This window comes from Arachis ipaensis, chromosome B01 (genome assembly GCF_000816755.2).
Source record: "Arachis ipaensis cultivar K30076 chromosome B01, Araip1.1, whole genome shotgun sequence".
Taxonomy (NCBI): Eukaryota; Viridiplantae; Streptophyta; class Magnoliopsida; order Fabales; family Fabaceae; genus Arachis; species Arachis ipaensis.
In genome coordinates, this window is record NC_029785.2 from 42,821,891 (window position 1) to 42,835,876 (window position 13,986).

The window sequence follows — 13,986 nt, forward strand, 5'->3', positions numbered from 1 at the left end:
TCTTGATTCAAGCGAACATTGTGAACTTTACATGATTTCATGAGAATTATGCATGAATTGAATGACAAATTGGATAATGCATGATCTCATGACTTGGAATAGAGCTTTGATGCACTTTATTTGCTTGATTTCAGGACAAAAGAAGCAAGGAAGAACCACGTTAGTAGCCACGTTAGTCTAATTAACGTGACCACTAACGTGGAATGGGCATAAGCTTTTGGCATTTTGGAGAACTACACTCTGTATATTTTACTTTCTCTATAATCTCTAGTTAATTGGATAATGCATTCTTCTTTATCTACTTCCATTTCCAGAGCTATGAACAACTAAACCCCTTTTCATTGGGTTAGGGAGCTCTGTTGTAATTTGATGGATCAATAAAAGTTTTCATTATTCTTCTTTTTTCTTTTCTCTTGATTTTACTAGAAGGCTTTCAATCTTTATCTAATTGGGTAGTTGTCTTGGAAAAGAAGCTATTCATACTTGGATCTCTTCGGAACCTTGGAAGAGAAATGAAGAGATCATGCTAGAAATGCTTTCTCATGTTGGACCAAATTGGGGTTTGGATGGATATAGTGACATATAATCCTACCAACACTTTGATGTGGAAATACATGTGGTATAATCAGTGACCATACTTCATCTCTTCTCATAAGCAATTAGACCAAGGAATTGGCTATTGATCAAGATTTGAGAGATTGAATTACAAAGGAATTGGAATCCAATCACTTAAGATTGCCAAGGAGATCAATGAATGTATTGATTGAGGAAGAGATGAGAATGAACTTGATCCGGAGAATACAACATCTCCTAAGCCCAATGAATCTCCCATTTCTGATCTTACCCATTCTCTTTACTTTCTGCCATCTACTTTTATGCTCATCCTCCTAATTCCCCATTTAAGATTCTGCAATTTACTTTCCGCCATCTACATTCTGCTCTTTATTTCCAACATTTACATTTTCTGTTATTTACTTTCCCGCCATTTACGTTTCTGCAAATCTCAACTAAATTTCTGCTTAGCTCAACTAGAATATTCCTCTGATTAAAGTTGCTTGACCAATCAATCCCTGTGGGATTCGACCTCACTCTATTGTGAGTTTTTACTTGACGACAATTCGGTATACTTGCCGAGGAAAATTTGTTGAGAGACAAGTTTCCGTGCATCATGGATCAGACACCTATAAGTGCTGATAGCAACCCCCTTAGGCAGGCTTCTCCAACCACTTCTGTAGGAAGTAAACCTGCAGCAACCAAGGTTGAAGAATATAAAGCCAAGATGCCTTATCCTCAGGAACTCCGCCAAGCGGAACAGGATAAAAAAATTGCCCGCTTTGCAGAGTATCTCAGGACTCTTGAAATAAAGATTCCATTTACAGAGGCACTTGAGCAAATACCCTCTTATGATAAGTTCATGAAAGAGATCTTAAGTCATAAGAAGGATTGAAGAGAAACTAAAAAAGTTTTTCTCACTGAAGAATGCAGTGCAGTCATTCTGAAAAGCTTACCAAAGAAGCTTAAAGATCCCGGAAGCTTTATGATACCATGCACATTAGAGGATGCTTGTACCAAGACAGCTCTGTATGATATTGGGGCAAGTATCAACCTAGTACCTGCATCCACTATCAAAAAGCTTGGTTTGACTGATGAAGTTAAACCAACCTGGATATGCCTCCAACTTGCTTATGGCTCCATTAAGATTCCATCAGGCGTAATTGAGGACATGATTGTCAATGTTGGACCATTTGCCTTTCCCACTGACTTTGTAGTGCTGAAAATAGAGGAGCACAAGAGTGCAACTCTCATTCTAGGAAGACCTTTCCTAGCAACTGGACGAACCCTCATTGACGTCCGAAAAGGGGAGATAACCCTGAGAGTCAATGAGGATGAGTTCAAGTTGAATGCTGTCAAAGTTAATCAGCATCCAGACACATCAAAAGACTGCATGAGCAGTGATATTATTGACTCCCTGGTGGAAGAGGTCAATATGAGTGAGAGTCTCGAATCAGAGCTAGAGAACATTTTTAAAGATGTTCAGCCTGATCTGGAGGAACTAAAGAAAACAAAAGAACCTCTGAAAGCTCCTCAGGAAGAGGAGAAGCCTCCTAAACCCGAGCTCAAACCACTACCACCATCCCTGAAATATGCATTTCTGGGAGAAGATGACACTTTTCCGGTAATCATAAGCGCTGCTTTAGAGGCACAGGAAGAGAAAGCACTAATTCAGGTGCTAAGGACACACAAGACTACTCTTGGGTGGTCCATAAGTGATCTTAAGGGTATTAGCCCAGCCAGATGCATGCACAAGATCCTATTGAAAGATGATGCTAAGCCAGTGGTTCAACCACAGAGGCGGCAGAATCCAGCCATGAAGGAGGTGGTGCAGAAAGAGGTCACTAAGCTACTAGAGGCTGGGATTATTTATCCTATTTCTGATAGTCCCTGGGTGAGCCCTGTCCATGTTGTCCCCAAGAAGGGAGGCATGACAGTGGTTCATAATGAAAAGAATGAACTAGTTCCTACAAGAACAGTTACAGGGTGGCGTATGTGTATTGACTACAGAAGGCTCAATATAGCCACCAGGAAGGATCATTTTCCTTTACCATTCATAGACCAGATGCTAGAGAGACTAGCAGGCCATGAATACTACTGCTTTTTGGATGGCTATTCAGGTTACAACCAAATTGCAATAGATCCTCAGGACCAAGAGAAAACAGCATTTACATGTCCATCTGGAGTATTTGCCTATAGAAGGATGCCATTTGGTCTGTGCAATGCACCTGCAACCTTTCAGAGGTGCATGCTCTCTATCTTGTCTGATATGGTAGAGAAATTTTTGGAAGTCTTCATGGATGACTTCTCAGTATTTGGAGACTCATTCAGCTCCTTTCTTGACCATCCAGCACTTGTTCTGAAAAGGTGCCAAAAGACTAACCTGGTTTTAAACTGGGAGAAATGTCACTTTATGGTGACTGAAGGAATTGTCCTTGGGCACAAAATTTCAAACAAGAGAATAGAGGTGGATCAAGCTAAGGTAGAGGTAATTGAAAAATTACCACCACCTACCAATGTTAAGGCAATCAGAAGCTTTCTGGGGCATGCAGGATTCTATAGGAGGTTTATAAAGGATTTTTCAAAAATTGCAAAACCTCTGAGCAATCTGCTAGCTGCAGATACACCATTTGTCTTTGACACAGAGTGTCTGCAGGCGTTTGAGACTCTAAAAGCTAAGCTGGTCACCGCACCAGTCATTTCTGCACCAGACTGGACATTATCATTTGAACTAATGTGTAATGCCAGTGACCATGCCATTGGTGTAGTATTGGGACAGAGGCATGACAAGCTTCTGCATGTCATTTATTATGCTAGCCATGTTTTAAATGACACACAGAGGAATTACACAACCACAGAAAAGGAGTTCCTTGTAATGGTTTATGCCATTAACAAGTTCAGATCTTATTTAGTAGGATCAAAAGTGGTTGTGTACACTGACCATGCTGCTCTAAAATATCTCCTCACAAATCAGGATTCAAAACCCAGACTCATAAGATGGGTGTTGCTTCTGCAAGAGTTTGATATAGAAATAAGAGACAGAAAAGGGACAGAGAACCAAGTAGCTGATCACTTGTCCCGGATAGAACCAGTAGCAGGAGCGTCCCTCCCCTATTGAGATCTCTGAAACCTTTCCAGATGAGTAACTATTTGCCATTGAGGAAGTACCATGGTTTGCAGACGTTGCAAACTATAAACCTGTGAGATTCATACCCAAAGAGTACAGTAAGCAGCAAATGAAAAAATTAGTTTCTGATGCAAAGTACTACCTGTGGGATGAACCATATCTCTTTAAGAGATGTGCAGATGGAATAATTCGTAGATGTGTGCCTAGAGAAGAGGCACAGAAGATCCTATGGCATTGCCATGGATCACAATATGGAGGACATTTCGGAGGTGAGCGAACAGCCACAAAGGTCCTCCAATGTGGCTTCTACTGGCCTACTCTCTATAGAGACTCCCGAGGGTTTGCACGTAACTGTGACAGTTACCAGAGAGCTGGTAATCTGCCTTACGGTTATGCCATGCCTCAGCAAGGGATCTTAGAGATTGAGTTGTTTGATGTATGGGGTATTGACTTCATGGGGCCTTTCCCACCATCATATTCAAACACTTATATTCTGGTGGCAGTAGACTATGTATCTAAATGGGTAGAGACAATAGCAACACTCACTAATGATACTAAGACAGTGATGAAGTTTCTCTAGAAGCACATCTTCAGCAGGTTTGGTGTTCCTAGGGTACTGATCAGTGATGGAGGCACTCATTTCTGCAATAAACAGCTTGACTCTGCTCTGGTCCGATATGGAATTAACCATAAAGTGGCGACTCCACATCATCCACAGACAAATGGGCAGGCTGAAGTCTCAAATAGAAAACTAAAACGAATCCTAGAACGGACTGTAAGTACCCATAGAAGGGATTGGGCAAGAAGTCTGGATGACACTTTGTGGGCATACAGAATCGCATTCAAAACTCCTATAGGGACCTCTCCATACCAGCTTGTGTATGGAAAAGCCTGTCATCTGCCAGTGGAACTGGAACACAAGGCCTACTGGGCAACCAGGTTGCTAAACCTTAATACTAAGGTAGCTGGAGAGAAAAGATTACTCCAGTTGAATGAGCTGGAAGAGTTCAGACTCAATGCTTTCGAAAATACTAAAATTTATAAGGAGAAAGCAAAAAGATGGCATGACAGAAAGCTGTCATCTAGAGTTTTTGAGCCAGGACAGAAGGTTCTGCTGTTTAACTCTAGGCTTAGATTGTTCTCTGGGAAATTGAAATCCTGATGGAAGAGACCATATGTGATTACAAGTGTGTCACCATATGGATATGTAGAACTTTAGGATATTGACTCTAACAAAAAGTTTATTGTTAATGGACAGAGAGTCAAACATTTTCTTGAAGGAAATGTTGAGCAAGAGTGCTCAAAACTGAGACTAAATTAAAAGCTCAGTAAAAGTCCAACTAAAGACAGTAAAGAAGCGCTTGTTGGGAGGCAACCCAATCTTATTTATCTATGTTAATTACTTTTTCATTTCATTTTCCATTGTTAGTTTATGTTTTCTTTAGGTTTATGATCATGTGGAGTCACAAAAACAGCTACAGAATTAAAGTGGAATAAAAAATAGCAGCAAAAATAGCACACCCTAGAGGATAGGCTTACTGGCGTTTAAACGCCAGTAAGGATAGCAGAATGGGCATTTAACACCCATGCAGGCAGCATTCTGGGCATTCAGAAAAACGCCCAGTAAAGAAGGATTCCTGGCATTTAACGCCAGCCAGGGTATCTGGCTAGGCGTTAAACGCCCAAAGAGGCAGTCAAATGGGCGTTAAACGCCAAAATGGATAGCATTCTGGGCGTTTAATGCCAGGATGACACAAGGGAGGTAATTTTGTTTCCAATTCAAATTTTTTCGATTCTTCATGTTTTAATTCATAATTTCTTTCATCAAACATATTTTAAATGTTCATCGTTAAATTTCTATTTTCAAAAATTAATAATCTTTCTAATTCTTTTTAATTTTTTTTCAATTCTTTTCAATTCCTTCCAAAACATTTTCAAAACTTGCATATCTTTTCAAATTATTGTCAACTCTTTTTAATTTTTCTTGTATATAGTAATAAGTTTTCATAATTAATTACATCATTCTTCTTCTACTCCCTTCTATCTTATTTTGCTCGAGGACGAGCAAAGCTTTTAAGTTTGGTGTGGAAAAGCTAAGCTTTTTGCTTTCCATAACCATTAATGGCACCTAAGGCCGGAGAAACCTCTAGGAAGAGGAGCAACAAAGGCAAGGAAGAGACATAGAGGAGCTCAAGAACTCCATTGGTTCTTCAAGAGGAAGAAGAAGCCACCATCACTAAGCTGGACCCGTTCCTTAATCTCCTTGTTTATTTTCTTTTCTGTTTTCGGTTTTTATGCTATGTTTTGACTATGTTTGTGTCTTCATTACATGATCATTAATATTTAGTGTCTATGTCTTAAATCTATGAATGTTCCATGAATCTTTCACCTTTCTTAAATGAAAAATGTTTTCTGAAAAAGAAAAAGAAGTACATGAATTTCGAATTCTATCTTGAAAAGAAGTACCTAAGCGACTAATTCAAGCTGTCCCTAACCATGTGCTTTTGTCATGAAGATCCAAGTGAAAAGCTTGAGACTGAGTGGTTAAAGTCGTGGTCCAAAGCAAAAAGAGTGTGCTAAAGAGCTCTGGGCACCTCTAACTGGGGACTCTAGCAAAGCTGAGTCACAATCTGAAAAGGTTCACCCAATCATGTGTCTGTGGCATTTATGTATTCGGTGGTAATACTGGAAAGCAAAATGCTTAGGGTCACGGCCAAGACTCATAAATTAGCTATGTTCAAGAATCAACATACTGAACTAGGAGAATCAATAACACTATCTGAATTCTGAGTTCCTATGTATGCCAATCATTCTGAACTTCAAATGATAAAGTGAGATGTCAAAACTGTTCAGAAGCAAAAAGCTACTAGTCCCGCTCATCTAATTGAAACTAATCTTCATTGATATTTTTGAAATTTATTGTATATTCTCTTCTTTTTATCCTATTTTGTATTTAGTTGCTTGGGGACAAGCAACAATTTAAGTATGATGATCCGTGACACTCATCATTATTGTCAAATCTATGAACGCGTGCCTGACAACCACTCCCGTTCTATCTGAGCTCAACATAGTCATTGGGCGACAGCTTGAGTGCGTATCTCTTGGGTCTCTAATCCACGTACCGAGTCCGTGGGATTAGAACCTTCTGGTAGAGGCTAGAACCAATTGGCAGCATTCCTGAGATCTGGAAAGTCTAAACCTTGTCTGTGGTATTTCGAGTAGGATCTGGAACGGGATGACTGTGACGAGCATCAAATTCATGAATGTTGGGCATAGTGACAGTGTACAAAAGGATAGAGAGATCCTATTCCGACACAAGTGAGAACCGACAGATGATTAGCCGTGCGGTAGCTGTACCTGGTATTTTTCATCTGAGATGAGAGATCCGACAGTTGATTAGCCGTACAGAAACCGTGCCTGGTATTTTTCATCTTAGAGGATGGATGGTAGCCATTGACAACGGTGATCCACCAACATACAGCTTGCCATTGAAGGAAGCCATGCGTGTTTGGAGAAGAAGACAGTAGGAAAGCAGGGATTCAGACAACAGAGCATCTCCAGAACCTCAACCTGTTCCTCATTACTGAATCACAAGTACCATTTATTTCATGTTATTTACTTTTCATAAACAAAATCATTTTTATTATTAATCTCCTGACTAAGATTTACAAGATAATAATAGCTTGCTTCAAGCCGACAATCTCCGTGGGATCGACCCTTACTCACGTAAGGTATTACTTGGACGACCCAGTGCACTTGCTGGTTAGTTGTGCAAGTTGTGAAAAAGTGTAATCACAATTTCGTGCACCAGGTATCCTACAAAAAACCAATTTAGCTGGAAGAATCCTACAATGGGCAGTGGAGTTGTCCGAATTTGACCTTAAGTACGAAGCTCGGACAGCTATCAAATTGCAATACTTGGCCGACTTCGTCGCAGAGTACACTGACACCCCAGGCACCCCCCGCTAACTGGAACCTCTATGTTGACGGCTCATCAAACAAAATAGGAAGTGGAGCGGGTGTCATCCTAGAAAGTGACTAGGGAACCCAACTCAAACTCTCTTTAAGGTTCGAGTTTCCTGCCTCAAACAACCAAGCCATGTATGAGGCCCTACTGGCTGGTTTGAAACTGGCTAGGGAAATTAGAGCTAAAAAACTTACCATATTCAGCGAATCACAAGTAGTCACCTCACAAATAGAAGGGAGCTATCAGGCCAAGGATCCCACCATGAAGAAATACCTAGAAAAAACCAAAGAACAGCTCGGAAAATTTATGGAATACGAGATCCGACATATACCTCGGGAACAAACTGCCCAAGCTGATGCACTTTCGAAACTAGCCCGCACCAAACCAGGGGCAATAATAGAAGCCACATCCAAGAAACACTGCAAAATCCCTCAACCTCAGAAGAAGAGAGGGTCCTAATCATATCGAACCAAAACCAAGGATGGATAAATCCCATAATTAACTACCTCAAATCTGAAATACTTCCCACAGACAAAAAGAAAGCAAAAAGGCTCATAAAATAGGCATAACACTACACCTTGGTAGGTGACATCCTATACAGAAGAGGGATCTCAACACCCCTCCTCAAATGCGTCCCGACCTCTGCCACAAAGGAGGTCCTGGAGGAAGTCCACAGTGGCATGTGCAACAACCACCTTGGTGCACGAGTTCTCTCTAAGAAGGTACTCCGAGCTGGTTTCTACTGGCCGACCTTACAAAAAGAAGCAACAGAGTTTGTCAAGACGTGCCCCCCATGTCAGAAGCACGCCAACTTCCATATAGCTCCGCCTGAAGAACTCATCTGCGTTACTTCACCCTGGCTATTTGCAAAGTAGGGGCTCGACCTTCTCGAACCATTCCCCCAGGGATCAGGGCAAGTCAAGTTCATCATTATAGGTACAGACTACTTCACAAAGTGGATTGAAACAGAGCCACTAGCTACTGCCACCACCCAAAGAAGTCAAAAGTTTCTGTATAGAAACATTGTCACAAGGTTTGGAATCCCATGCTCCATCACCACAGACAATGGCACTCATTTCACAGACACAGGCTTCAGGAACTTGGTAGCCAACCCAAAATCAAGCACCAATTCACCTCTGTAGAACACCCACAAGCCAATAGACAGGCGGAGGCTGGTGCAAAATTTATAACCACAAACTAACCGGCAAGTGCACCGGGTCATACCAAGTAGTACCTCAGGTGAATGAGGGTCGATCCCACGAGGATTGATCGATCAAGCAACAATGATTGAGCGATTGGCTTAGTCAGACAAATAGAAAATGATGTTTTAAGGTTCAAACGCATTAAACAGTAATTCAAGAAACCAGAAACAAGCAATAAACAAGTGTAAATAATATATGGAGAAACAGTTAAGGCTTCAGAGATATCTATTTTCCGAATTGACTTTTCTCACTAACTATTTTAATCATGCAAGATTTAATTCATGGCAAACTATATGTGACTAAACCCTAATTCATGACAAACCTTTTTAGTCTCCTCTAAAATTCATCAACCGCCAATTCCTTGGTCACTTAATTCTAATTAGAGGGTGAAGTTCAATTCTAGTTTATATGCCACAGAAACTCTAAGTACCCAAATATAAAAGGATTATATGTCACGTATCCCGTTAAGTCTAGATAATTAGAATTTTAGGAGAAATTATTTTCAAGATGTTGTTCAAGTAAAGAGCTTTTCCAAGTTATACAAGAACTCAATTAGAACAAGGGTCATACTTCCGTTCCACCCAGATTCATAAAATAAAGAACGAAAACAATTCTTGAATTATAAATCAATACATGAATTAAAATAGAAAAATAATAGTATCAATCCATACAATAGATAGAGCTCCTAACCTTAACAGTGGAGGTTTAGTTGCTCATGGTTCAGAGAGAAAATAGGGATTTTGAAAAACTGTAAATTGCGGAATGAGGTAGAAGAGAGAGAGAGCCCGAAGGGCTGATTCTTTTCCCTTTTATATCTAATCCTAATTAATGTAAAATATATTTTCTAAAACTAAAATAATATCTTTTCCTAATTGTAAATAAAATAAAAGTTGAATCAAAATTAATTTGATTGATCCGTGCAGGTCTTGAGGAGCGTGGGGACCATCGGATTCATTAAGCTCCATGATGAACTTGGCTTTTTCCAAGTTCAACGTGGAGAATATAGTGTGGTCTTTAGCGTGTTCCTTTGAATCCATCCAAGTTCAGCGTGGAGAAGGCAGCGAGTGCTTCCCTGGGAGTTCTCAAATCCACGCTGAACTTGGCAGGAACCAAGTTCAACATGGAGGATGCAGAGTTTTCTAGAAGAGAAATGTGCACTATTATATATCGTTGGAAAGTCCTGAAAGTTAGCTTTCCAATGCCACTTGAATCACATCGATCAAATCTCTGTAGCTCAAGTTATTTCGGTTTGAGTGCGGGGAGGTCAGGATTGACAGCATCATTTGCTTTCTCCCTTTTTTGCTACAAAACTCCGTCAAATCCCTCTGAATGCTACCTAAAATAAATAGAATTGTGCACAACTCAAAGTAGCATCCATAGTGGCTAAAAGATATTTAAATTTTGATTAAACATAGCAATTCAGGTGTAAATTCACAAGGAAAAGATAGATAAGATGCTCACGCATCACAACACCAAACATGAATTGTTGCTTGTCCTCAAGCAACCAAAATAAATGCATGATTAAGATGTGAATTTGCATGAGAAGTGAGAGTTTAGTCATTGGTGCACGAATTATGAAGCGCTTTAGTTCCTTTAAATCACGCCCTTGCTCTTCTTGGAGTGGGTTGTTTTCCTTTAGGGGCCATGATCTTAGTGATCACGGATAAGCACACCAAACTTAGAGCTTTGCTTGTCCTTAAGCAAAAGAAAAAGAAGGAGATGGGTAGAAGGAGAGCTCCTCTCCACCATCCTGGCGTTTGAACGCCCAAACACTGCCTGTTTTGGGCGTTCAACGCCCAGTTGTTGCCCTTTTCTGGCGTTGAACGCCAGATAGCTATCCTTACTGGCGTTCAGCGCCCACTGGATGCACATTTTGGGCGCTGAACGCCCAAAATGGCCTTCACTGGCGTTTTCTTGCCAGTAAGCTCCCTATCTCTGTTTTGTGTGTAGATTCCTTCTGTAACCCTGTAAACTTATGCAAATGATTCTTTACCTTAGTGTCAGTGAACTTTATATAAACAAATAAAAATAAAAATAGGGCAAAATGCTTAGAGGATTGTTGCCCCATGGCTGGGTTGCCTCCCAGCAAGCGCTTCTTTATTGTCTTTAGCTGGACCTTGCTTAGTTTTTAATCTAGCTTCAGCCTTGAGCATTCTTGCTCAATGTTGCCCTCAAGATAATGCTTGATTCTCTGTCCATTGACAATGAACTTCTTATCAGAATCAATATCTTGAAGCTCCACATAACCATATGGTGATACACTTGTAATCACGTATGGTCCCCTCCACCGGGATTTCAGTTTCCCGGGGAATAGCCTGAGTCTAGAGTTAAACAACAGAACCTTCTGTCCTGGTTCAAAGATTCTAGATGACAGCTTTCTGTCATGCCATTTTTTTTATTTTTCTTTATAAAGCTTGCCATTTTCGAAAGCTGTGAATCTGAATTCCTTTAGCTCATTTAGCTGGAGTAATCGTTTTTCTCCTGCTAGTTTGGCATCAAAGTTTAGGAATCTGGTTGCCCAGTAGGCCTTGTGTTCCAGTTCCACGGGCAGGTGACATGCCTTACCATACACGAGTTGGTATGGAGAGGACCCTATAGGGGTCTTGAATGCTATCCTGTAAGCCCAAAGAGCATCATCCAAGAGGGGTTGTTATCAGCACTTGTGTGTGTCTGATCCCTCACTGGCAATTGAGTGCCAGAGTCAGCAGCTGGAGTGACGTTAGACGCCAGCTCACTATCTGTTCCTGGCGCCTGAACGCCAGAAATGTACCCATTTTGGGCGTTCAACGCTGGATTCTGCCCCATTGGGGCGTTCAACGCCAGATTCTTGCCCATTTCTGGTGTTGAACGCCAATCCTGCCTTGTTTCTGGCGCTGAACGCCAGTTTTGGGCATGGTCTGGGCGTTCAGCGCCAGCCTTCCACCCATTTTCTGGCGTTTTAGTGCCAGAATTATTTTTTCCTGGGCTCTTACTGTCCTCAGGTGAATCTTTGGTGGGTTGCTCATTTCTTGAATTTTTGATGCCTTGAGGTGGGGTATTTAATGTTTTCCCACTTCTTAATTGAACTGCTTGGCATTCTTCTGCTATTTGCCTTGATAGCTGCTGCTTTCTTTGCTTAAACTGTTCGTCCATATGTATATTAGCTATCTTTGTCTCCTGGCTGGAAAGCCCTGGATGTCTACTTTCCAATGCAATTGGAAGCATGCCATTTCGAGTTCTGTAGCTCCAGAAAATCCACTTTTAGTGCAGGGAGGTCAGAATCCAACAGCATCAACAGTCCTTTTTCAGCCTGAATCAGATTTTTGCTCAGCTCCTTCAATTTCAGCCAGAAAAATACCTGAAATTACAGAAAAACACACAAATCATAGTAAAGTCTAGAAATATGAATTTTTCCTAAAAACTACTAGAAATAGACTAAAAACTAACGAAAACATACTCTAAACTATATGAAATTATCCCCAAAAAGCGTATAAAATATCCGCTCATCAGTCATGCTCAAGTCTATTCTTAAAATGGGATTTATTCATTGTAACTCTGAACAGTTTTGGCATCTCACTCTCCTTTGAATCAGAGGAATGTCAATGTCATTCGGAATTAGAATCCGGATCATATTATGAATTCTCTGATCTTTATACTCCAGTTTAATTCTTGAACACAGCAAAATTTACTTTAATTCTCTTTTCTTTGGTGCTTTTCACCTTGAGCCTAGACGTGACTTTAAATGTTTTGTCTCAAACTTTACTTGACACAGAAACACCACAAGCACTTGACTGGGGAACTCTCCTAAGTTCTGATTGCTCTTTCAGTTTCTCCCAGACAGTGGTGCTCAAAGCCTTTGGCATACTCTGTTGAATGCTTTGGTCATGACCCTAAATATTTTGTCTCAAGGGTTACTTGAAACACGAATACCACAAGCATATGACTAGGAAACAACTCTTTGAGCTTTTGATTATTTCAGACTCTCTAGTCATTGATGCTCAGAGCCTTGGACCTTGCTTTTATGTTTATTTTGCTGTCTCTTTTGCTTCAAGGATTAAATTTTTGTTTATTTCAGAGAAGTCATAATAATTCTCTAAATCCCTGTTCCTCATACATCAACATCCCTTGATTCAAATTCAAATATGCTCTGTTCATGTCATTCATTCAGAATTACAATTAACACCACCACATTTAAGTAAATATGATTAATCTTAGATATAAACTCACTCGTTTTATGCATTACATCACTTCTTTCTTTTTTTTGATTTTCAAGCTCAGTGAGCAATACATGAGACACCTTTTTTTTGGGTTAAGTTCAATTTTGGTCCCCAACGTAGAGGTCGAAAATCGGAATCGTCCCCAACTTTTTTTTTGCTACAAAATGGTCCATAAAGTTTCAGTTTATTTTAAAATCGTCCCTCAGACGAAAATACCCTTCTCCCTTCACCCCGAAATCAACCACCACCACCAGTATCATCATAGTCATCATCATCTTCAGCAGAATTTTCCCCAAAATCAACCAAAATTAACCAGAAGCCCAAGCTGAACAAGAACCCACCACCACCACCACCATTATCATCATGGCCTCATCATCATCATCATCAGAAAATTCAAACAATAATCAACAAATTCAGCAACAACAATATTCCAAATTCAAATTTTAGCAACAATAATATTCCACAACAAATTTCACAAAAAAATCCAAAATTTCACAAAAAATCCAATTCACAGAAGAAGAAGAAGAAGAAGGAGAAGAAGAAGAAGCTGGTGGTGGTGCGGTGGTGCGGTGCGGCAGGACGGCAGGGTAGCAAGGCGGCAGGGCGACGAAGAAGAAGAAGAAGAAGAAGAAGAAGAAGAAGAAGAAGAAGAAGAAGAAGAAGAAGAAGAAGAAGAAGAAGAAGAAGCTGGTGGTGCGGTGCGGTTTGGCAGGCGGCAGGGCGGCGAAGAAGAAGAATAAGAAGAAGAAGAAGAAGAAGAAGAAGCTAGTGGTAGGGTGCGGTGCGGTAGGCGGCAGCGCGGCTGAGCGGTAGTGCAGTGGTGCGGTGGTGGTGCGGTGGTGCGGTCCTGATAAACCCCATTTGTAGGATTTATCTTGTGCTTGATTTAGGGGATTTTATAACCTTTCCTCACATTTATTCAATGAAATAGCATGGTTTTTG